The 25,095-nt window shown below is 35.1% G+C and overlaps 1 protein-coding gene across 13 annotated transcripts in view; it reads left to right on the forward strand.

Annotated features, from left to right (window-relative positions):
* The window catches only part of GULP1 (GULP PTB domain containing engulfment adaptor 1), a 262,224-nt gene that overhangs the window by 129,357 nt on the left and 107,772 nt on the right, over positions 1–25,095 (forward strand). The gene's annotated exons all lie outside the window — the stretch shown is intronic.

Consider the following 25,095-nt stretch of genomic DNA (forward strand, 5'->3'; position numbering starts at 1 on the left):
TAATAATTAGAGGTTATATTCTTTGTGAAAAATAAAATAATGAACATATTTGGAATTAAAAGTGTTTGGTGGCATTTTAAATTTATATGTAAATGTCAAAATTAATTTTCTTCCTTTTGATGTTTTTGAATAAAATATAGAGACCTCATAAATAAATACAATTTTCTGTTTATAAAGTAATGTAGTTTCTTTTCGTTGTTATTTTGATCTTTGTTTATGATGTTTAGTCACCTCTGGTAAATGGAGTTAAGGCACTTGAGTCCTTAGGTCATACATAAAATCATTAACATTAATTATTAGCCACATTCTGGGCTTTTATAAAATGAAGAGTTAAGGAATTAATAAAATTGTGATTGTATATGACCACTTTGCTTTCTAAATAAAAAGATGCTTAGATGTTATATTTGTAAAAATAATACAAAAAACACTTTCCAAGAAACTTTTGTTTTCAGAGAAAGTATGTAAAGTACCTGGAAGCCTTTTTCTGTTTTACTTTGGAAACTAGGTAAATGCCAAGGTTCTTTGCGGAAAATAGGATAGACCGGACAGCTTGGGTCTGAATCTCCCGAGATTCCTCAAGAGGCCCACTGCCCCTATTGTGTTGCAGCTGGCCTGATTTTCCTGTTTATTTTACCTCCTGATTCTTGAAGGCTTCTGAATGTTCATCATCTCATCTAAAGCTACATACATCACATTGTAGACATTAAATGGTAATTTTCTAAGGCATTTTAATCAACGTTAAACGCAATGACTGCCATTTCACCATAAGAAAAAAAAAATGTTTGTAATAGTTGCAACTCTAGAACATAAGAAGTGAAGAAAGTATGAAGTTAAAATGAAGTATTTCTCACTTAGAACAGTATTTTATCAGTTTATATTTTTAGAAGTTTAGGTTACAAACTGGGATACAGTTCTTTGAAAGACTCTTTTGTTAAAAAACAATTTTATAAAAGATCTTAAACTAAAAAATATGTGAACTTCTAATTTTAATTGTATCCGAGAATGAAATTCAAAATATCAGAGTAATAGTTCTAATCACATGTATACTTTCTGTCGGTAAGTCAGTTGAACATGTTTTCTTCTCCAAAATATAGCTCTAGAAAGATTTTTAAAAATCCACTGTGGCATTCCATTTTTTCTCCTAGTGCCACACCAGTTTCTGGCATCCTTACCCACCTTTCTAGTTCTACTTAGGCCTTACCTCTGGCCCAGACCATTGCAGGACACCCTTAGCTGATTTCCCTGCCTTGTAAACTCTCCTTATTCAAATTATCCTCTTCTCTGCTACCAGATTAATACTGGTAAAACACATTTTCCTTGATCAACATCCAATATCGGTATCTGTCAAACTATTTTTTCTACCCTAAATTTAATTGGAAAAGCTGGCTCCTCCGTTAAACCAGCCATGATTTATTTCTGCCGTCATTGAACTTCTAGCTCATAGATACATGGCCGTTTTCCATGACCACATTGCGTCATAGTGATTTGTGTATATGCCATATTCTTTTCAGTTGTCAGCACATCAGCACATAACTGAGCTGCTGTGTTGGAAAATGCCCAGTTCAGTGCTTGTTCCATCAAAAGCAGTCAATACATTTTTATTGAAATTCTAAGGTTGTGTATTCTAGATAGGCAGGGTATTGACAGGTTCTACAAAAATATTCTGTATCTTTCTACCTAAAACTGACTTTGTCTTACAAAAATTTTTTTTAAAGAATCTTTTCTAATAAATAGACAATTTTGAATAGAATTGTAAGAATATGAAAGAATTCCCAAAACAGACTCCAACTGATTGTAACCTGCTGTTTTTTTAATGTTAATATCCTCATTGTTTTGTCAAATTTGTAATGAATAACTTTCTAATTATCAAAGAGGAACAGGTTTCTACTTCATGCAGAGACAGAACGTCGAGTCTCTTAATATTATTATTTATGGATCCCAAGCCCTGTATGGTTTCTCACTTTGGTTGGTGCCTAATCCTTGAAGTCGATTCCACTCCACCTTATCTCAGTTCTAAGGTTCCCTCCTCAGGTTGCTAACTCTGTCTTGCCATCCATCCAGGTCCCTTGATGAATGAAAATCCAAAACAAAAACAACAATAACTTAAAAAACAAATTAAGAATAGTTAAAAAGACATTAAAAGCAAACAAGGAAGACATAGGATGTGTTTCATAGTGAAAAATTGGGAGAGTGATTCAAAGACAATAAATACGAGGGGACTCGAGAGGCTCATTTACAAGTAGCTAAAGCAAGGGCTATGTTTATCCACTCTACAGGAAGACTGTATACCAAATGCTTTAGCAGTGATTAACTTTGATTAAAAAATAAATATAATAATTTTGAGAGACAGAGGATTAGCAGTGCAAGAGGTGTGTTTCAGGCCTCTGCATAATTCTTTTAACTTCCTGCCATAGACTCCTCTCCAGGTCTGTCATGATCCCGGATTAGTGCACATTAGTGCCCACTACCATTTTTTAACAGAAGTCTCTTTTTTTTTTTTTTTGCGGTACGCGGGCTCTCTCTGCTGTGGCCTCTCCCGATGCGGAGCACAGGCTCCGGACGCGCAGGCTCAGCGGCCACGGCTCACGGGCCTAGTCGCTCCACGGCATGTGGGATCCTCCCGGACCGGGGCACAAACCCATGTCCCTTGCATCGGCAGGCAGACTCCCAACCACTGCGCCACCGGGGAAGCCCAGAAGTCTCATTTTTAAGACGTTTAAGTTGGTATGCTTTGGCATGACTGAGAATATTTTCATTTTATTCATGTCTATTCTTCTAATTTTTCCATTTTAAATTTATTACTAATCCTACAAATTGAAACAAGTTTCTTAACCTCCTGATGGGGAAAGGCAGTAAAACAAAACTTAACATGTCATGTAATTTTAAGATTTAATTCAGAATATGTTGCAAGGAATGGTCATTTAAGATCTTTATGATTGTTTATGATTACAGATTTACATAGAGTAGACATTATTGGCTGCATATCCTCAGCCAGTTTCCCATCCTTCTTTATGGGTGAACCCACATAGAAGCTAAAATTTCTGGTATTTACTTTCCTGTGCTTGGTTACAAGTGTGTTCTAGTCATGAGAACCAATTCTCTTTAGAAGCTTCTAGAAAGTTTGTGGGGATTTTTTTCCTATGACAAAATGAAATACTCTACTAGCTACATTTGTGTGGTTTTAGGTAAATAGGGGCAGTCATTTTGTGACTGTGAAGGAATAACCTAAGACAAAAGCCAACATGCTGAGGATGAGAGAGCAGAAGAATTGAAAGCACTAGGGTCTTTGATGACAGCTGTGTGTTTGTATTTACCAATCTGGGAAACATTGCCTTCAGATTTCTTGTTAATGTGAGATGATAAGCCCCTATTATGCAAGCCACTTTTAGTCGGTCTGTTACTTGCATTCCCAAAGCATCCTAAGTAAGGCAAACTGAGTCCAAGTTTGGCAACTCTAAGATGGCAGCATACAAATGTGCATAGGAAACAGTATTTCTAACTTCCTAGATTCTGAGTTCAGCCTGTTTCCTGGGTTTTTGTATTTGGATTCTGCTGTTCTGACTGGGTGTAGGTGACTTGTCTGTCCTTCTCTGCCACAAGTGACTTGTGTCATCTAAATCTTTTCAGTATTTGTGCTTGTTATTTCCTCTCGGACCCTCTCATCCCACTACATAATAACTAGGCAAGATTTTAAAACATTAAATTTCAATTTATATGCAAAGAAAGTTTTTTTGAACTTGCGTAAGTGAAGCGTGATTTTACTTAATGATATATTGGTATTTCTTGCTAGATGTCTAACAGCTTTGGGAATAAGAGTTGCTATGGCACTGTCATTGTACACAGTGGTAATTTAGAAGGAATCTGCTTTATAATAATAAATCCAAGGTGAGAATCAGCCCTATATAGTAGGAAGTTTAAACATATCCGTAAGAGTCACATCAACTTACCGTAAAATTCTGACTCTGCCACTTTGATTGACACATAGATGTGGGTAAATTATTTTGCTATATTAGTCCAGATGTGGACATGTTGAATTGCTACCACTCTGAAAATATTATTTTGAAAAGTAAATGAGATGCTATATTTAAAGCACTAGTGCATTGCCAAGCACACACTAGATGCCAAATATATGGTATGTAAACTCTTCAGAGCTCCCTGAAAATGAGACTGAGGTGAGAATTTTAGTTACTCTGTTAACGCATTGATTCTGTTTATTCCATACCCATAGACTGTATGACCCTCTACACGTGTCTTGCTGTCTTACCATTGATCATAAGACGTCCTTTGGGAGACAGAATTTAAATCCATTTCTTTCAGTGTAAAACATAACATAAAGTATCAGTAATTGACATTACTATAGGAATACAGAGTTCATACAGTTTAAAGCAAAAATCAGATACCTAGATTGAACACATAATTGGAAACACCAGAGCAAGTAGTCTGTGTCAAGTCAAGAAAAGGGAGGTAAAGTCAGAGAGATATGGTTTGGATTCAGAGAGAGTGGAATTTCTCCGATATTTTGATGTCATAGTGGTGAAAGAGAAAATTATGAGCACCCTAGAAGATCTGTGATAAAAAGTTTAGATAGATGTTTGATAGTGTGTGTGAAGTAGCACTGCTAATTATAACTTATCTAGTTTTAAGAAATATCTGTATAACTCTTTGACCTACATCATTACAATCAATCAGGACCTATATTCTTTTCTTCCTTTGCAACCCCAATTTTAGTTCCACTATACCATCAAAAAAACCTGTTTCCCCACATCAGTAAAAAAAAGAATAAATTAAAAACAAATATTTTATGTAATAAATATATCTCCTATCTACCTTCCAGACAAAGATATATTCATTCGTATGGTATTTGTAATATAGTGTAAAAGTCTCCTGAACTTGCCAATATAAGACCCAGGTTTAGATATTTAATGTGTCTCTTACAAGCTGTTTGATCTGGGGAATATTTAAAACTTACATGGATCTCCACATATTCATCTATAAATAGTATTACCTGTTTCAGAGAATGGCTGTATTAAACAGGAACATATGTGAAAGCACCTAGTTATACAGAGCCTGACACAAAATAGGCACACAGTAGATGTTTGGCGAATCACACATTATTCTTAAATTTAGTGTTTATCATGTCCCACCTTTGTTTTCCCCAGCCTTGCAGAGAAACAGAATATTTATCCTGTAAAAATATGTTAGCCCTTATAGTAACTCTGCTTTCATTTATCTCGTCATATAGTAAAGTTAGCCTCAGAGGTAGGAAATTTGTTTTACTATTTTTTCTTCTTCCTTCGTCCATAAGTTTTCTCTGTATTCCTCTCCACCCCCATTTAATCTCTGTCTGTGAGCCTCAGCTTTGGCCTGCCTCCCCATATGTCTATGTATTTTTCTCGCTAAAGAAATTGTGTGGAATGAATACTAATTGGGTAGTAAATATACTTCTAGTAACAGCATTATGGAACTCAACATATAACAGCATGAGAATACAGATGGCTTGAGCATTGTGAGATATCATCGCTTCCGTGGGTTGGTGTGTGTAGTGCAGGGTATGCAGCACAACGATAAAGCTAGAAAATTAAAATGGATATTTCTGCTATAGGTCTACCAAATGAGAATGCATTTCTGCTAATGCAAAGGATTGCAAAGCAATTACCATCGCTACTCTAGGATTCAGAGTCTTGGAATCATGCCTGGAAATAATGCATTGGAAGGGTTATACGAGACTATGACCAAAATGAATTATTGCCACATTATTGGCAAATTCAGTGAGAAATTGGTTTTGCTTGAACTTTAAAGAAAGTATAGCAGTAGTTCAGATGGCCTCTATAGAGTTTCTTTTTTTCATTCATTCAGGTATTTAGAAAGTTGTTCTGTCTCTGATTCACTTTCCTTCCCTTCTTCTTTCCTAATAGTATACATTTAGATTTCAGCTAATTCAATTTCTCTAAATCTAACCAATGTTGCAATATGTATGGTTTACATATGCAAATTGATGATTACCTAAAATAATATTAATAATGTATATAATATGAAAAAAACACTGAAAATATGTATTACATTATTATCAATACCATTAAGAAAGATATTTTAGTGTTCTTGCACTATATTTCTGGCATCATACCAGGTGATTTAGAATTTCCAGAATATGACAAAAATAATTCTGTTTTCAATAGATAAAGTAGAAACTTTCAGATTCAGATTTATTTGTTATCAAATTACTGTTTTTAATTTTAATATTTAAAATATGTAATTGTTTATTGGTTTATTATGAATAATATTCAAGCATTAAGTACATACATATAGTATGTACATAATACAGTTAAATTACACATAGTTATACTATATTTTTGATCAATTTCTAGTTAGTATTTTGAATTAGAAGAATAATTGTGATATGGAATAACTAGATAGAAGAAACTAGTTGACCATGCAAATTTTGTAGTGACTCTCTAATATTGAAAAAGCAGTGTTTGTTTAATAACTATATAAATATACACATTATCTACATATATGCAATTATATATTTTTTCTCAATTGCAAAAATCAGTGCATCCGTGGACTAAGATGTATCACTATCATTTTCTTTAACTCTCTTCAATTTAAAATGTTTTACTTAATATAAAAGAAATAGAAGGTATGAGAACATGAGATTTCTTTTCTAATGGAAAGATATTTTCTGTTTAGTAGGTATATTTGGACTTATTTAACTTTCAGAAGGAATTGTTCTTCCATAATCCAAACCCAGCAGAAGCAAGGGTAGAATTCCTCCATGTTTTGGGAGCTCCAACTTCACTATTCAAAAAGATTTCCAATTCAGTCTGAAGCGCCATCTGTCTCACAGCTGAAGATCATTAAGCTTCAGCAACATTCCCCTCTCTCAGTTCCTGATTTCTCCCAAGCAAGGAAGAGGTTTTACCTTGCCTTGTAGCAAATCACTCAGTTAGTAAATGAGTATATGCACTCATTTAAACTGCAAAATGCAGTGACTCTTTTTAGCTTAAAACAAAAGCAGCACTAGTGTCTTAACTATTGACCTTATATTTTGGTTGATGATTTCTGAATTTAAATTTTTTTAAGAACTAGTTTTCTGATTTTTTTCTAACAGTTTATGATCTAAAAAACATTATACATTGCAAAGGAAAGACACATTGTTGTTTTACTTTACCTGGCCAACATTGGCATAGAAATGATCAAAGACATTCACAACAATTCAGTCACTTTGTTAGACTGCTGAGTGAGCACATTTGTGTAATGTTAAGGGAATGAGTTGGGCTGCATATTGTCACATACGGTTTACATTATGAGAACAGAATGTTAATAGAAAAAAAGAAAAAAAAAGCACTGGGGAACATGAGAAAACTCCAGATTCGTTTCTCTGTGAAGGAACGTTTTGATTTCACCTCCACCAAGACAGGACTTCTTTGTAATGGTGTATATACTGCATTTTTATCATTAAGTAATGATTATCTGCTTATGATTCTGTTAGATGAATTAAGTGGGTAAATTCCAGCACTTAAAATGTGTTTATACTTTGTCAATATTTCCATAATTTAAAAAAATGTTTATTTTAATTTAGACTTCTTATTCTCCATATTAATATTATTCTCACTATTAATACCATAACTGAAAGCACAGTGTAAAGTGTTCTTTGCTCTACAGTTTGTAATGAAGTTCACTGGGAAATGTACATCTTACCTCTCTTCTCAGTTTATTTTTTTGTCTTTGATATCCCTTCTAGGGTGTACTAGGAGAAAGAAATAAAATTTAAATTGCATCAAAGCATTTCAAATCCACTGAAGCACTTGGTTTCTATGCAAGATAGAAATGTATGTCATAACATACAGTAAATTTAAGTTTTAATCTAAACGTAAAGATAGATGGACCTCAATTTATGCTTTTAAATATTATGTTTAGAATACAATATTTCTTTAATGAGAAGAGTAAATTTTAAAAAATAAAGATGTGTAGAATCAAGATGAATGGTTTTGTAATTATTTTAGTATTTTTATAATTTTGGACCATTAAAAGTAAGTATACACACTACAATATTTAATATATTCTAATACTCACATTTAGCTTTCTAAATAAAAGAAGGCTATGGACAAACCATTCTTGTTATTCCCAGACAAACTTGTTCTCTGTCTGGTTGCCACTAAATCTGAAGCTTATGCTTTCGTGACTCCTCTTTTTATATGTTAAGAATAACGAAAGGAAAGCAAGCACCAAATCTAGAAGCAAATGTGTGTTTCTGCAGAGAGGTCTCAGAATGAGGAGGCTTTTCACCTTCAGGTCACTGGACTGAAAGCAGAGCTAGCTGACCAGGTTGTGCCTGACAGCAGTTTTATGATACAAAAATGCAAAATAAGGAGATTGACTCACATCACATGGTTCAAGTCTCCTTGCTATATATTAAAAATGCCAAGGACTAGAAAGAGACTGTTTTTCCCTAATATATTTATAAACTTTTCAAACCCACCTTGCTTAAAAGTATTTTCTCATTTTATCTTCTGCAGTTTTCACCAACCAAGATTTTTATAATCTAACTCCGAACTCTTCTACCCTTAAGTAGGCCATGTGGCTGAAACAAACACACATACACACAAAAACTCATATGCTGATTAGTCTGACTTTATGTTTAGACTGAAGTCCTCATCAGATCATTACAAATGCCCAGAAATTCAACTGCTTTATCTCTTCAGTTTGCTCTTTTCTTCGAGATGACTATTCTCTGACCCCTCTTCTCCTCTTCTTTTACCTTCTTTAATCCTTACATTCCTTCCTCTTCCTCACTCAGAGGTAAGAACCTGCTTTTTATTTAACTGATAAAATACATGCAATTAGACGAGAAATTCCATATTTTTCTCACCACTAAATCTACTGAACTACCAAGGATTTTTATATGTTCCAATGACTCAGCCTTCCTTTCTGTTATGAGTGAACTACCTCTCCTTTTATCTAAGGACAGTCACTTCATTTGTGGATTCGACCATATTCCTTTATGAATGCCTGTTCAAGGAATTTGTTCCTGCATTTATCCCTTCTCTTTTCTGTATCATCAGTTTTCTACCGTTAAAGATACTTTCCCATCAGCATAAATACACATGCAGTAGTACCCAATTAATATCTATTCCTTGAGTTCGTCACCCTTAAGTCCTGCCTTATTTCTTGCTTCCCTTTATAGAAGAATTCCATGAGTTTCTCCACTTGCTTTCTCTACTCCCTCACTTCTTGTTCTCTCATGAACCAACACCAATCAAGCTGTCTTATCCCCTTCACCTCTGAAACTACAATGCAAAAGTCACGATAATCTCCATGTTGTGAAACCGATAGCCATTTCTCAGATTTCCCCTTTGTAGACATGTCAATATTATTTAATCTTCTCTTAATGAAAATTTCTTCATTTGGATGCCAGAACTGCACAATTTCTTGGTTTTCATTTGACTTCAGGGGCTGTTTCTTAACCATCTCCCAGCTTAATCTTCTTATTCTGCCTAATTTATAAAATCTGGCATGCCCATGGGCTCAATTATCATTTCTCCATTTATACACATTTCCTAGCTGACCTCATCATCTATAAACTGGTTACCTCACAAATTATATTTCTACCCCTACCCTGCCTGCCAGTCCCAGACTCCTATATCTAACCATTCACTCAACTACTTAGATGTCTAATAGATATCTCAGAACTGACATATCTGAAACAAATCTTGAATTCCATTTTCCAACCTTTGTTTCCCCAAGTGTCCCCTTCTCAATAAATGTACTATGATTTACTCAGCTATAAAGAAAAAAGAAAGTTGTCCTTGAATTCCCTTTCTCTTACTTTCCGTATCCATCCATCAATTAGACTGGTTAGCTCTCTCTTTGAAATATAAATTAAAAAATATTGCAAAAGGTCTGAAGACATGACACAGTGAAAAAAGTAACCAGAATTTCAAGAACTTTGTGGCAAAAGTTAAAAGAGAAATCTATAACTCTGATGATTTCCATCTCTTGGTGGAGTGAGGATGTTAATGATGCTCAAGAATTAGAAAGAACTAGGATTAAAGTAGAACAAAGAGCACAAGTGTAGAGAGTGGGAAGATGTTCCTGTTCCTCTGAGATAAGAGAGAAGATGAAGAGAATAGGCAGAGATTGATGACTGGGTATTTGGATCTCAACCTTAAAGTGGGTAATCACCATTGCCCAATTGACTAATGGAGATAGAAAAAAAATGAGGGGGTATGAATGGGCTGACATCAATCATCTCAGTAAAGTAGGAGTCAAAGTTATCTCCTAGCATATGACTTGATGAGCATAGAAAATATCTGAAACAGCTGCTACAAGGTATCAAAGGACAAGGAATAAAAGGAACACTGAGTAGTCAGGAGGGCCCAGTCTAGATGCCTCCGTTGTAGGGAAAGTAATTTTTTCCAATCTTAAATGAGCTTCGGCATTTTCCTGTACTGAAGGGCAGGGGTGCTGACATCACCCCATAAAGGTACCACGAGACTCCCTGTACCCTGGGTGACTGAATAAAGAAGAATGGCATGATAGTGCCAGCCTGGTACCAAGATTTATATATTGATAGCAGGTGCAAGGTGTTGAAATAATCATACTCCTTAGGGCTGTTCAAAGTCACTGTCTTTCCTCTGAGTTGTTACCTTTTATGCCCATTTTTTATCCCTTTACCCCTCTTCAGCATACTCAGTTGTTTCATGTACATATTTCTTTGTTTGTATTTATTCTTTTAAAATTGGTATTGTTTTGTATATAAGCATTGTTTAATTTGGTTATCTTGTTCACCATCGTGTTTATTGTAATCAGCATTGTTTCTAAGATCCACTCATTTTGTTATGCGCACATTTAATCATCATTTTCAATTGACCATTCTACAGAGTACTCCTTGATATACCCCTGCCACATTTTGCCTGTCTCTTCTACTGGTGATAGACCATCAGAATGCCTCCAGCCCCTTACCACCTCAAACATTAATGAGATTTCTCACAGAAGTCCTTTGTGGACCTGTGAGAATTTCTTTGGGATGAATACTCAGGAACAGAGTTTCTGAGTTATAGGTTATGTGAACATTAAATTTGTTTAAGCATTATAGATTGTTCTTCAAATGAGCCACGCTGTTTATAAATTGTCCCCATTAGTGCCTGAAGGTTACTATATCCTAGTTTTCTTCAACTCTCCTTGCATGTTAGAATTACCAGGAGAGTTCTTTAAAAATATTCAGGTCAGGAGCCTATATTCTGATGGATATAGACAGAGTGAATTTTTGACATGTAATAGTTTTTAATCTTCCCAGGTGATTCTAATGAGCATGTAAATATGAGAACCATTGTTATAACCTCTCAACATCACCAATACTTGGCATTATACAATTTTCTAACTTTGCCAGTCAAATTAATATAAAGTAATATGGTTTAAATTTGAATTTTGATCATTACTAATAAGTTTGAGTGTCCGTTTATATGCTTCTTAGCCTTTTGGGTTGTTCAACAAATTGGTAGTTCTTATTGTTTGTCCATTTTTTGGGGGGGGCGGTTACTGACTTTTTAAAATTGATTTTTAGGAAAGCCTTTGTATATTTTAGATATTACTTATTATCAGATTTAGAGAGAGAACATATCTTTTCTAGGAATTGTCATTTGTTGATTACCTCTTTCATGGTTACCTTTTCTGAAATTAAATCTTTAATTATGATGTAATCAAATTTATTTCTAATTTTGCATTTTTTTTCAAGAAATTCTTTTCTTTCTCTAGGTCAAAATGATATTCTTTTTATATTTTCTTATATTTTATAGGCTTTTTTTCTTACTCATAAAGTTATTAACGCATTTGGATCCCAACTTTGTGTAGCGTTAGGGATAAAATGATTTTTTTTCCCCCCTCCGTATGAGCCAAATTTCTGAATACCATCTGTTAAAGAGCATATCCTTGGATTTATGATGTCCTCTTAATCATATATTAAGATTCTACCCTTAATCAGAATTAAGATCCCATCTTTCAGGGATATTTGTGAACTCTTTATTCCAATCCACTTCTTGGATTTCCTGCCAATGTTATTACTGTTTTTATTACAATAATTTTACAATATATATGTTTTTATATCACTTAGGATTTCTTTTTAAACTTTTTTAAAGGGTAATTTAATTATTTCTAAACATTTATTATATCATATAAATATTAGAATAAATTCAGACGGGTGCTAAAACATATGGAGGAAATTTTATGTGGACATTTATATGGAAGAATAAATAATTTTAGAATAAGTTTAAAGTAAATTACTCTAAGGTTTATATGCAATGCATTTTCACAAGTTACTAAATCCAGTTGGAAATTTTGATTATATGTTTTGGATATATAAATTATTTGGGAAATAATTGATATTTTTATAACATTAAGTTATGTTCAGAGCAAGAAATATATCCATTTGTGTAAATTATCTTTGTTTATATACAAGTATAAATTGTTTTCTCCATAGAAATCTTAAAAATTTTTATATTAATTTCCAAGATACTTTATAGTTTTATTCCTATAGTGAATAATATTTCATTTTTGATCATGCTAGCTATTATAGGTATAGAGTAATACTATTCATTTTTATAAGTTGATTTTGTGTTTGGCAATTTTGCTGAACTCTCAGTATTAATTCTAATAGGTATTCTGCAGACTTTAAAAGATGGGTAGTCATATCATCTGTAATTAATTTTAGTTTTATCTCATCCCTTCTATTCATCACACTCATATCTTTTACTTTCCTGCTATGGCAGGAGCAAGTACCTTTGGTACCATGGTACAAGGTTTATTTTGCTCCCAGGCTTAAAAGTATCTTAATATTCTCCATTAAGTGTGATAGATGGTGAAGATTACCAAGTGAAGAAGATTGTCATCCTTTCTAGTTTGTTAAGGGATTTTTTTTTCTTTTTTATTCTGTAAAAGTTTTTTTCAAACTGAAAAAAGTTTCTTGTGCATTTATTGAGTTAATTTCATGTTTTCTCAATCAGCCTGTTAATGTGCTTAATTATATTGGCAAATTTTCTTGTATTGAACAATCCTTGCATTCTTGGCATAAACCTCATATTATCATGATTATTATATTATATTTTATTTTTTTTAGTTTTTTTTATGTGTGTGGACCATTTTTAAAGTCTTTATTGAACTTGTTACAATACTGCTTATGTTTTATGTTTTGGTTTTTTGACCATGAGGCATGTGTGATCTTAGCTCCTGGACCAGGGATCAAACCTGCACCCCTTGCTTTGGAAGGCAAAGTCTTCACCACTGGACTGCCAGGGAAGTCCCACATGATTATTTTAAATACACTATCTCACAGTAGCTTTGAAGAGTTGAATTGTGTCCTATCGAAATTTGTATGTTGAAATCCTAACCCCCAGTACCTCAGAATACTAAAAATGTACGTTTTCAGTGGTAATAACTCTGAGGCATTGTTTGTCTTCAATGTAGTTATTACTCCCTCACATTATATTATATTATAGTTACTCCATATAACATTCATAGTTCAAAGTTCTTTTCTTTCAGAATACCTTGAAAATATTGCTTACTTGTCTTTTTTGCATGCTTTGTTACTGTTATGAAGTTTATTATTAATTTGGTGCTTGTTGCTATTTAGGCAATCTATTTCTGCCTGCATATATTGTATATTTTGTCTTGCATTTACTATTCTAAATTTTAGAATAGTATAAATATGTAAATAGTATAATATGCTTAAGTCTGAAACTTTCAATTTGACAATTTTCATAATCAATTTTAATTCTGTGAAAATCCGCTTCATAATTTTTTTTGACTATATCTTTTCTCTGTCTTTTTATTTTTCTTTCTGGTATTCCCAGGATCTAGATTTTGGCACTTTTATTTCTATCCTCTAAGTCTCTCAATATTTCTTTGATATATCTCTTCACTCTTTTCTGTAGTCCCCTAGGAGAGTTTCTCCATTTAATCTTTGTGCTCAGTAATTCATCTATAAATTTTACCTATTCTGCAACTTAGTCCATTTTTATGGCTTTTTACAATTTCAGATATTATATTTTCATACTAATATTTTCCATTTGGTTCACTTATTAATGACTTCTTACTCTTTTCTCTCTTACAAATATTTCCTCCTTTGTCCTTAGGTAGCTACTACCTTCATTTCCTTCTATTCTTAGAATTTTGTTTCTATGAAAAGTTTAACCTAGTTAAAGAATATTTGCCTTATTAGAGTAATTTTTTTCTTCATGTTTTTGATATTGGAACAATCACAGTGTTTGCTGGACTCCAGTCTGAAAATATACATGGCTTTATCAAATTATTCATTAATTTATATTGTTTAAGCAAATATATCATTTCAATAGATTTCTTCCTGTTTAACAAAGGAAATAGTTCTTTTGTCAGAGAATGATCATGGCTATTATCATTATAAGCTTGTTTATAATGTTTTCTTTGATGAAAAAGTAAGTGCATTGTCTTTATTTGCATAATTTATCACAATCCTGTGCTATATATGTAATAAGGTAAGATTGTAGCTTTGTTAATCGGATTACTGAACAATCTTAGAAATTTTCCTAACAAAATACCTTCAGATTAGTTGTACATTTTCTTTTTTTTTTGCTGTACGCTGGCCTCTCACTGTTGTGGCCTCTCCTGTTGCAGAGTGCAGGCTCAGCAGCCATGGCTCACGGGCCCAGCAGCTCCACGGCATGTGGGATCCTCCCAGACCAGGGCACGAACCCGCGTCCCCTGCATCAGCAGGCGGATTCTTAACCACTGTGCCACCAGGGAAGTCCCTCGTTGTACATTTTCAACAGATTTTGGGAGCTAAGATGTATGTTTGTATTACAATAAAATGTATATTGTTTCAGAAAACTTAATTTGTTAATTCACTTTGTAATTAAACAGATATTTACCCTGGGTATGAACTAGATGCTGCTAGGGATGCAAAAATAACAAAATTTTAAAAACTAAGATTCATTTACTTTTCTAGGATTGCAAAATGATTTTGCAATTCATTCGATGCTGAAATAAAAGCACCCATGAGTGCAAGAGAATGAGAGGGCTAGCTCCATTTGAGTAGATATATTCAAATGAAAGTTTGCAAATTAATTCATTGAAGTAGGTTGATGTTAGTTTCCAGAACTCCTTGTGAATATGATTAAATGGAGTGTCAAATAAAAAATAAATCCAGATTTAGATAAGGAGAGACCTTATTTGAAAAGATTACTGCAATAAGGGGAGTGGATGATTGCGGTAGGGAGAATATGCCAAGCATAGGATCAGCAAGAATCTCAAAGGCTAGGCAGAAAAGGACTTTTCTCTTATAAGGAGGAGTAACCAAGGCTGGAAAGAATGGGATGTGAGTGGGAAGGTAGGATGAGTGAGGATGATACAACTGGGGACAGTAGACCAGAGAATGTTTTACAACGAGGTCAGCCTCTTCTTAGAAGAGACTATGAAGGAAGGGTTTGAGGCTGCTAGGCTGAGAGTGGGTCAGAGGAGCCTGGGGGAAGGAGAGAAGCTTAGCTAAAGTTAGGTCAAATCAAGGTAGCAGGTCTTTTGTCCAGATTGGTCAGTGGCACAAACAGTTCAGCTAATCATTAATGAAGCAAAGAATGGGAATTTGGAGGGTCAAAGTCTGGCCTTGTCCTGGATAAACAGGGAAGTGCCCTGAATCTTATCTAAGTCTTGTAGGGAAGGGTGGTTCTTTGTAGCAAACCATTTCCAGAACACAGAGGGATGGGGCATTTCCTTAACCTTTGTTATTTTCCAGAGTCGCAGGGCCAGGGTGAAGTTCAACATGGTTCAGATGGTGATGAAGGTAAAGCAGTTTCTGAGGAGAAATGTTTTGACAGCTAGATGGGAAAGGCTGGTAGAAAGCCCACAGGAAGGAGACCAGCAGATTTAAGATTATTATAGTCCCACTAAAGTTAAAAATAGGAAGTTTTGATTGTAGTCGCAGAGGCAGAATGCATTATTAACTGTGGTCAAAGCAGTATTGCGTGTAGGCAAGTGTAGTGCCTCTAAGAGTAACAGTAATGCCTCTAACAGTAAGGAAAGCATAATTTTTGAGTGGAAATATTTGGAGGCTCTGTTTTGGATGATTAGATTTCCTGCCCATCAATTCCCTCCTAAGGAAGCCACTAACGTTGTGAGATGCTCTAGATATCAGGTGAAAAGATATGAGAAGTTTCTTCCAGGGCTGATGTAAGAACTGGTAAAAGGATTAATTTCCCTCTGTCTCTCTGTCTTAAAACAAAACTATAAAGTGATTAAAATGGAAAATCTATGCACATTTATAAATTCCTGATTGTTAGAATTTAATGTAAAGATAAAAACTGCTTACCATACAAAACGTCAAAAAAAAGATTACATTAAAGCAAGACATTTAAATGAAAGAAATCCTTTCAAGTGAAATACCCTAATAAAAGGCAGGAAATTTGAAACTGAAGTAAAAAATTTTATATTGTTACTTTGTCTGTAGAGACCAACTGAATCTTAAAACAATATATATTTTACAAATTCTAGTCTTAAAATCCATTGTCTTGAGTCCTAGACTATAATAGCATTAATTGAGCAGTCAAGCTGTTTTATTCTAGTCTTTCAAAAGAATTCAGACAGTTTTGCCAAAGATAATGTTACCTCATTAATGGGATACCACAAGTTGTCACTCACAGTTAGGATATGGATATCAAAGTGTTTGGTGAAATGATGAAAACAGCAGGCTTAAAAAGATATAATTCTTTTGTGTACAATCAAAATAAAAAGGAGAGACAGTGTATTGTTGTGAGTTTTAAAAAAGGGGAGAGGGCTTCCCTGGTGGTGCAGTGGTTGAGAATCCGCCTGCCGATGCAGGGGACGCGGGTTCGTGCCCCGGTCCGGGAAGATCCCACGTGCCGTGGAGCAGCTGGGCCCGTGAGCCATGGCCGCTGAGCCTGCGTGTCCAGAGCCTGTGCTCCGCAACGGGAGAGGCCACAACAGAGAGAGGCCTGTGTACCGCAAATAAATAAATAAAAATAAAAAAGGGGGGAATGTTGAGTAGGATTTGTACAAAGAACTTCAAAGTCTAAAATAAAGCTAAACCTAGGTTATTTTTAGGTCCACATATAGGAGAGCCATGTGTATTCTTTTGTAAATAATGTTTGTTTCAATATTTTGTCTTTAAAAATATTTCTCTTAGCATAATTTATTTATTGTTATGATTATTTCATTTTAGAGAAAGGTAACTGACCTCCCATTAAGAACATAAGATAACCCAGGGAGAGAAATAGTTCATTGATCATTGGATGAAGTTCTCATGAAAAATCTCGATCTAGTTATTAAAACACACTGCTACAGGCCTGCCAAAGTATAGCTCAGGATTTTATAGACACTTGTGGAAGTATATTGGGATACTCATCATGCCCCTGGGATTGCGCAGGTGGTTTGAGATTTCCGCTACATATCCTTCCCTGGAGCTTTCTCTCTTTTGGTTGAAAGGGCACAACCTTATTCTGGAGGGGGTGAGTGGTGGCGCCACCACCAGGCGGATACTCAGTCCCTGCACGGAGTTTTGTGGTGTCCCAGCTTTGCCATAATTATTGCCCGGATACTACTGCACAATGCTTAGCTCCGGAAATGACTTTTGAATATACTTCATTCAAATCCTCTTACAATAGAAAATGTTGTTAGAAAAAAATGGTTCAAATTTCATAGCTTTCAGTGTCAGTAAGAATAGGCTGTATGTGCCTATTTTTCTTTTTGATTCATTGTAGCCTTTATTTTGACCTCACTCTTGGCATTGGAAGAAATTCAGGCCCTTTTTATATTGTTGCATAGACCTGGTATTTCTGAAACAGCCATTCCGTGCTTCCTCCTTTCTCTTTCAGGGGTATCTACCTCTTTTATAGGGCTCGTCCCTATCCATGGAGCTCCATACCCATTCTCGCCTACCTGTCAAAGATGATAAGTTCCGGGCTTCCCTGGTGGCGCAGTGGTTGAGAGTCCGCCTGCCGATGCAGGGGACATGGGTTCGTGCCCCGGTCGGGGATGATCCCACATGCTACAGAGCGGCTGGGTCCGTGAGCCATGGCCGCTGAGCCTGTGCGTCTGGAGCCTGTGCTCCACAACGGGAGAGGCCACAACAGTGAGAGGCCCGGGTACCACAAACAACTACCCCCCTCCAAAAAAAAAGATGATAAGTTCCTTGAAGGCAGGGACCATGTGCTACTTGTTTTTACTTTTCCACTCCTATAATGCTTGTCAAATAACGTGGTCTTGCAATGTATCTTTTGGAAGGGTGAAGGATTTTTTTTATGAGTGTTAAGAGATACGGGTCAATATTATATAAAAAAATGAAAATAATGATAAGCATTTATATCCCAAGTTAAGGAATTTCAGAAAACACTAATGCTGCTATTTCTTAGTAAAGTATAAATGTATAGCCTCTTAAACACATATCATGTGACTTCTCCTTTTGTGAAATGTCTGTGCACTGGTTAGTTTTCTTGGCTGCACTCAGAAATGATCTACAAAAGCAAAGAGCCCTTTGCAAAGTACAGTCCTACAATACAATGAAGAAGAATATAAGATGTCTTACAATTAGGAGTTTTAAGCAGAGAACCTTTACAATAGACACGAATTAGATCCAGAAGAGTGTCAGAAATGAGCTGAGTTCTCCCAGTAGGATTTTGGAAGTTTCCTTTACTATGGCAAGCAATGAAGTTCCAATTGTTAGCAACTGCTTTAGAGTGTTTAGCAATGTGGAGGAGTTAATGCAGGATCTAAAATTGTCTGACATCATCTCAGGATTACCTTCCTGGATTATATATTCAAAAAGCACACAAAAGTTTTGAGAATAAGAAAATGCATCTTATATGCATTCACACGAGAAAGAACTTTATTTTTTAACTTCACCTCATTTACCATCCTGCAAAGAACTAAACCTAATGATTAGTCTTCATTATTTTATCATCTCTGATCTCTTAGTGAACAGGATTTTAAGGTGATGTATGACATATTAATGTGAACCATGTTTTTATCAATACTGAGGGTTTTTTTTCTTTTAACCTTGAAAGAATTCAAGGAAAATTTGATATTAAATGTACTCATAAGGGTAAAAATGAAATCCAGAGCCAGCTGCTTTACAGCTTTTAATATTCATACCATATAGAATTTCTTTAGTCAAAACAGTGTGACAATTTTTTAAAACAAGAGCTTGGGCAGCAGGTTGCAAAGCAGGAAACGGCCTTTCATTAAAAAGTCACCCTAAACTTCTTCTAAACTAAATTATAAATATCTGTGGATTTCCTTTGGAAAATAGTTTTCAAACTTGGATATGCTGGATTTATTTTAGAAAAATGATTGTTGGCTTCAAACTTGTTTTAAAATTAGGCCTAAAAAGGTTAAATTTATAGAGTAAATGAATACCAAGTGGCCTCATGGTGTTTTGTCAATGGGATTACTGATTTTTACTTAAAATTTGGGATTAAAAGAATTCATCTAATGGCATCTGCCATTAATGTTTATAATGTATTTAAAAATTTTTATTTGGAGATTTAAAACCCCCAATTGACTTTAAACTTGGAGTGGTAATATTTCAATACATTATGAATAATTTATGAATTATGAGTTCTTTCCTTGATCACGTTTAAATATTCCATTTGTATTTTGAATATAGCCAGACTTACTTGCCTCTGGACCTTAAGAAAGATAAAAGCAAAAATGTATATAATAGTTTTTTATAAAGAAATTCAAAATGGGCCTTAGGAAAAAAAAAAATCACTCTTACCTTTCCCCATATATAATTAGATTATCTGTTTCTTCTTGATCAAGCTTTGATCTTTTTCATACTTTAAAGATGTTGCTCCTCTGTCTTCTGGTTTGCAGGGTTTCAGATGTGAAAACTGCTGCCATCCTAATCTTTGTTCCTTCATACTTGTCTTTTTCTCTGGCTGCTTTTAAGATTTTCTCTTTGTTCTTAAATTTTTTTTTTGTTCTTAAATTTGAGTAATGATTTTGATGTGTCATGGTGTTGTTTTCTTTTGTTTCTCATATTTGGGGTTTAAGCTTGTTGAATCTCCTGGTTTATATTTTTCATCACTTGAAAAAATTTCAACCTTTATTTCTTCAAATATTTTTCTAACTCTCTCCTCTCCTTCAGGGACTATTCAACCACTTGAGGTTTTTCCATAATTCAGTGATCCTCTGTTCCTCCCCCCCTCCCTCCCTCCTTCCTTCCTTCCTTCCTCCTTTCCTCCTTCCCTTCCTTTCTCCCTTCCTCCCTTCCTTCCTCCTTTCCTCCTTCCCTTCCTTTCTCCCTCCCTCCCTCCGTTTCTTCCTTCCTGCCTGCCAGCTAGACTCTTTCCTGTGTTGCATTATAATTTCTATGTCTGTGTCTTCAATTTCACTACTCTTTTCTTCTCCAATGTCTTACCTGCCATTAATCTCATGTAGTATATTTTTTATTTTATACATTGTAGTTTTCATTTCTAGAAGACCTATTTGGGTGATTTTTTGTATCTGTTTAATCTATCTCCTAGCTTCTTGAGCATATGGAACATATCTAAATGTCCTTGCCTACCACTACCATCATCCAGATCATTTGTAGATCAGTCTTGATTAATTTTTCTTCCCATTGTGGATTGTATTTTTCTGCTTCTTTGCATGTGATATATACATATATATATATATATATATATATATATATATATATATATATATAGGCATACACCGCCCCCCCACTCACACATTTTATTGCATACCAAGTATTGTGAATTTTACCATGTTGGGTGCTAATTAACCTTAAAATCTTTTTGAGCATAGTTTGAGATATAGAGACGTTACTTGGAAATAGTTTGATTCTTTTGGGTCTTGTTTTTAAAGATTTGTCAGGTGAGGCCAAAGCAGCATTTATTCTAGCCTTAATTTTTCACCACTGATAAGGTGAGACTCTTCTTAGTAATCTAATTGAAGTTCTGTGAATTCAAAATTTTCCTTCCTTGCTGTTGGTTCTTGTGGGAGCTACAGGCACTGTTCTCTCTAAATTTTGTGGGTGGCTCTTTCCTCAATCTTAGGTCGTTATCATTACTCAGTTCAATTGTAAGAAGGATTTTTTGCAGGTATCTTTAGTGCTTTCGGTAGAGTTCTTTCCTCTCCAGTGCTCTTGACGGCAAAATAGCCATCTTCACTTCACCACATTCTCTGCAATATCTCCAAAACTCAGGGAGATTGCTGGGGTTCAACTGAGTTCTACCTCCCTGGACTATAGTCTGGAAACCTTCTCCATGCATTAAGCCAGGGAAGTCATAGGGCTTACCTTATTTGTTTTTCATCTCTCATGGATCACTGTCCTTTGTTGCCTGATGTCCAATGTCTTAACAGTCATTGTTTCATACCTCTTGTTTCATTTTTTAGGTGTTTCAGATGGTAAGAGAAATATAGCCTCTGTTACTCTGTCTTGGTCAGAAGCAAAAGTGTCTAAATAAATCTACATAGCTGAATTTAATATATGGAAAGGTGTCAACATAAATTTCTGAGGAAGGTTTGGATTTTTTATTGAATGATAGTGGTTCTTTTTTTTTTTAAATACCATTGGAAAATCAGTGTATGTTTTCATACCATATAGCACTGTTAATCTTAAAGAGTTTTATATTTTAAAAACAGGATTATAAAAAGTATAGCACATGCAAATACACACAGAGACACACAATATTCAATAGTCAATCCTGGGGTATGTGAAGTTGAATGAGTGTTGTCATATAACTGATGGCCATGTAAATTGTTACAACCCCTTTATGTTTAGTTAAAAAAAAAAAAAAACCTAAATAGTAATACTTTATACCGAGTGATTTTTACTCTGGGATAATATTTTATGGGAAAAATGAATAAAAGATAATTTTAATATAAAGTATTCCCTAAAATTTAGAAATAATAGGTTTTTTTTTTTTTCCCGGTATGCGGACCTCTCACTGTTATGGCCTCTCCCATTGCGGAGCACAGGCTCCGGATGCGCAGGCCAGCGGCCATGGCTCACGGGCCCAGCCGCTCCACGGCACGTGGGATCTTCCCGGACCGGGTCACGAACCCGTGTCCCCTGCATCGGCAGGCGGACTCTCAACCACTGCACCACCAGGGACACCCGAAATAATAGTTGTTTAATGATAAGGCAATGATGCATCCATGTGTATATAGTCACCAAAACAATCTTTAGGAAAAGTTTATCCAAACGGAAAGATTTATATTATATTGTAAATGGAAGTAAAATAGGTTTATATAGAACTTATATTTCTTAACTTATTAATGTGTTAAGTTGATAATGACATATATCTTATTATGTTAACCGTAGAGTGCATAAAAACATGTATTGTTGTTAAATTTATTTATTTTATTTACTTTTGGCTGCGTTGGATCTTCCTTTCTGTTTGTGTGCTTTCTCTAGTTGTGGAGAGCGGGGGCTACTCTTCTTTGTGGTGTGTGGGCTTCTCTTGTTATGGAGCACAGGCTCTAGGCATACGGGCGTCCGTAGTTGTGGCTCACGGGCTCTAGAGTGCAGGCTCAGTAGTTGTGGCACAAGGGCTTCATTGCTCCGCGGCATATGGGAACTTCCCGGACCAGGGCTTGAACTCTTGTCCCCTGCATTGGCAGGCGGATTCTTAACCACTGCGCCATCAGGGAAGCCCAAAGCATGTATTGTTATACATTAAATAAGTGTAAGTATATTGAATACCGACTTAGTGTCATGCACCGTACTATATACATGGGCATAGAGAGGGGAAGTAAGATCTGTTTTACAAAGAAGTGTAGAGTGCCATAGGATCAAATAAATAGGCTAAAGAATGGTGTTTGAAAAGTGAAATTATTGTTTTTTAGTTATATTACAAAAATGGCTTATCTGATATTAATTGACATTTATATCTATATGTTTTGTGAGCAGGCAACAATCCTTCTGGTGTTTTAGGGTCATAGATTTGTACTGTTATTTTATACTCTTCTTATTTGGCCTACTGAACTTTATACAATTATTCTAAGGTTTATTACTTTTTGTCTATATGTCCCCAAAGAGTTTATATTATATTGTTCTTAATTTAAAAAGCACAATATTATTTAATTTCATGGATTTTAAAATTATATAGTATTAAATGCCTTTATATTTTATGATCTGCTATTGTTGAAAATGTCTACCTAAAAGTGCTGAGATTTGGGTGGTGAAGCGGCATACTGAATTTGATCTGCTGATTAATAGACATCATGGTATTGATCTCTATTTTTCCAGAGAAGTTGAATCTTTCATTTGGATACATTATACTCCTTTTCTGCTAGGTTTTTTTTTTTTTTTTTTTGCTGTATGCGGGCCTCTCACTGTTGTGGCCTCTCCCGTTGCGGAGCACAGGCTCCGGACGCGCAGGCCTAGCGGCCACGGCTCACGGGCCCAGTCGCTCCGCGGCATGTGGGATCTTCCCGGACCGGGGCACGAACCCGTGTCTCCTGCATCAGCAGGCAGACTCTCAACCACTGCGCCACCAGGGAAGCCCTCTGCTAGTTTTTGATCAATTAATAATCACATCTGTTAGGTTCTAGGTGAAGTGTAACTCTTGGGAGAATACGGAATATATTTTGCCCTTATTGTGTTTATTTGCATCTTGCAGAGTGCATGGAACTGGAGATCAATAAATAATTTCTGAGTGAATGAATAAATTAATTGTAGAAAATGAAGTAATTTTAATCGTTACATATATATATAAAATAGTAATATCTTTCATACCATAGAAAATAAACCATGTTATATAGTTAATATACATGGAATAATTATCTTGGCATTCTAATTCTTAAAATGCATTCTCTAGCTATCTTGTATTAATAGCATATATCATGAGAAGATGAGTAAAGTATGGGGTGAATAACATTGATATTATCGTGTCATTATCTAAGTCTACTAAACAGTGCCTAGTAATACTTTATAATTCAATTAATTATTTTAATTTTTCTTTGGGAGTAGAAGTGCAAGGACAGAGATAGCAGTAATTTCACTGCAATAACAACTTTATGATAAAGATTAATTTCTTTGCTGTGCTTCAGTTGCTATGTAGATTTATGGAGTGTCACGGACTGAATGTTTGTGTCCCCTGCAAATTCATATGTTGAAGCCCTCTCCCCCAGAGTGCTGGTATTTGGAGATAGAGCCTTTAGGAGCTAATTAGGTTTAGATGAGGTCATGAAGGTGGGGCCCCAGTGATGGGATTAGTGTCCTCATGAGAACAAGAAGAGACAAGAGTGCCCTCTCTCTTTCTGTCATGAGAGGAGACAGCCAGAAGGTGGCTGTTTACAAGCCAGGAAGAAGGTCCTCATTAGAACCCTACCATGCTGGCACCCTAAAGTATGACTCTCAAACTTCCAGCCTCTAGAACTGTGAGGAATAAATTTCTGTTGTTTAAGCCACCCAGTTGATGGTATCTTGCTATGGCAGTCTGAGCAGACCAAAATAAAAATTGCTACTGAGAAGTAGGGTGCTGCTGTAACAAACACCTAAAAATGTAGAAGCAGCTTTGGAATTGGGTAATGGGGGGAAGCTAGAAGAGTTTGGAAGTGCGTGCTAGAAGAAACCAAGAGTATTTTGAAGGGATTACTAAAGACGATTCTGTTGAGAGGTGAGCTGGAAAGGAAGTCTCCATCTTCTTAGAGAATACATGGATAATCATGAACAGAATGTTGGTAGAAATCTGAATGGTAAAGGCCATTCTGATAAGGTCTCGGAAGTGGAACATGTTTTTTGAACAACGGTGAAAAGGTGATCATTGTAATAAAGTGGCAAAAAACTTGGCCAAATTGTATTTGTGTTCTAGTGTTTTGTGGAGGATAAAACTTGTAATCAATAAAATTGGATATTTAGCTGAGGAGATTTCTAAGCAAAATGTTGAAGGAGGGGTTTGGTTCCTTCTAATTGATTATAGTAGAATGTGAGAAGGAAATGAATTTGTTAAGCAAAAAGTAATCAGTACTTAAAGATTTAGAAAATTCTCAGCCAATCCACCTAGCAGAGAACACCAAAGGTATGGCCAAACAGCCCTTTGATGAGATTAGTATCTGTGTGAATTGCAGACCTAATCAGATACTCTAGCAAAACATTGCCAATTT

The sequence above is a fragment of the Kogia breviceps genome, chromosome 2 (assembly GCF_026419965.1).
Source record: "Kogia breviceps isolate mKogBre1 chromosome 2, mKogBre1 haplotype 1, whole genome shotgun sequence".
Classification (NCBI taxonomy): Eukaryota; Metazoa; Chordata; class Mammalia; order Artiodactyla; family Physeteridae; genus Kogia; species Kogia breviceps.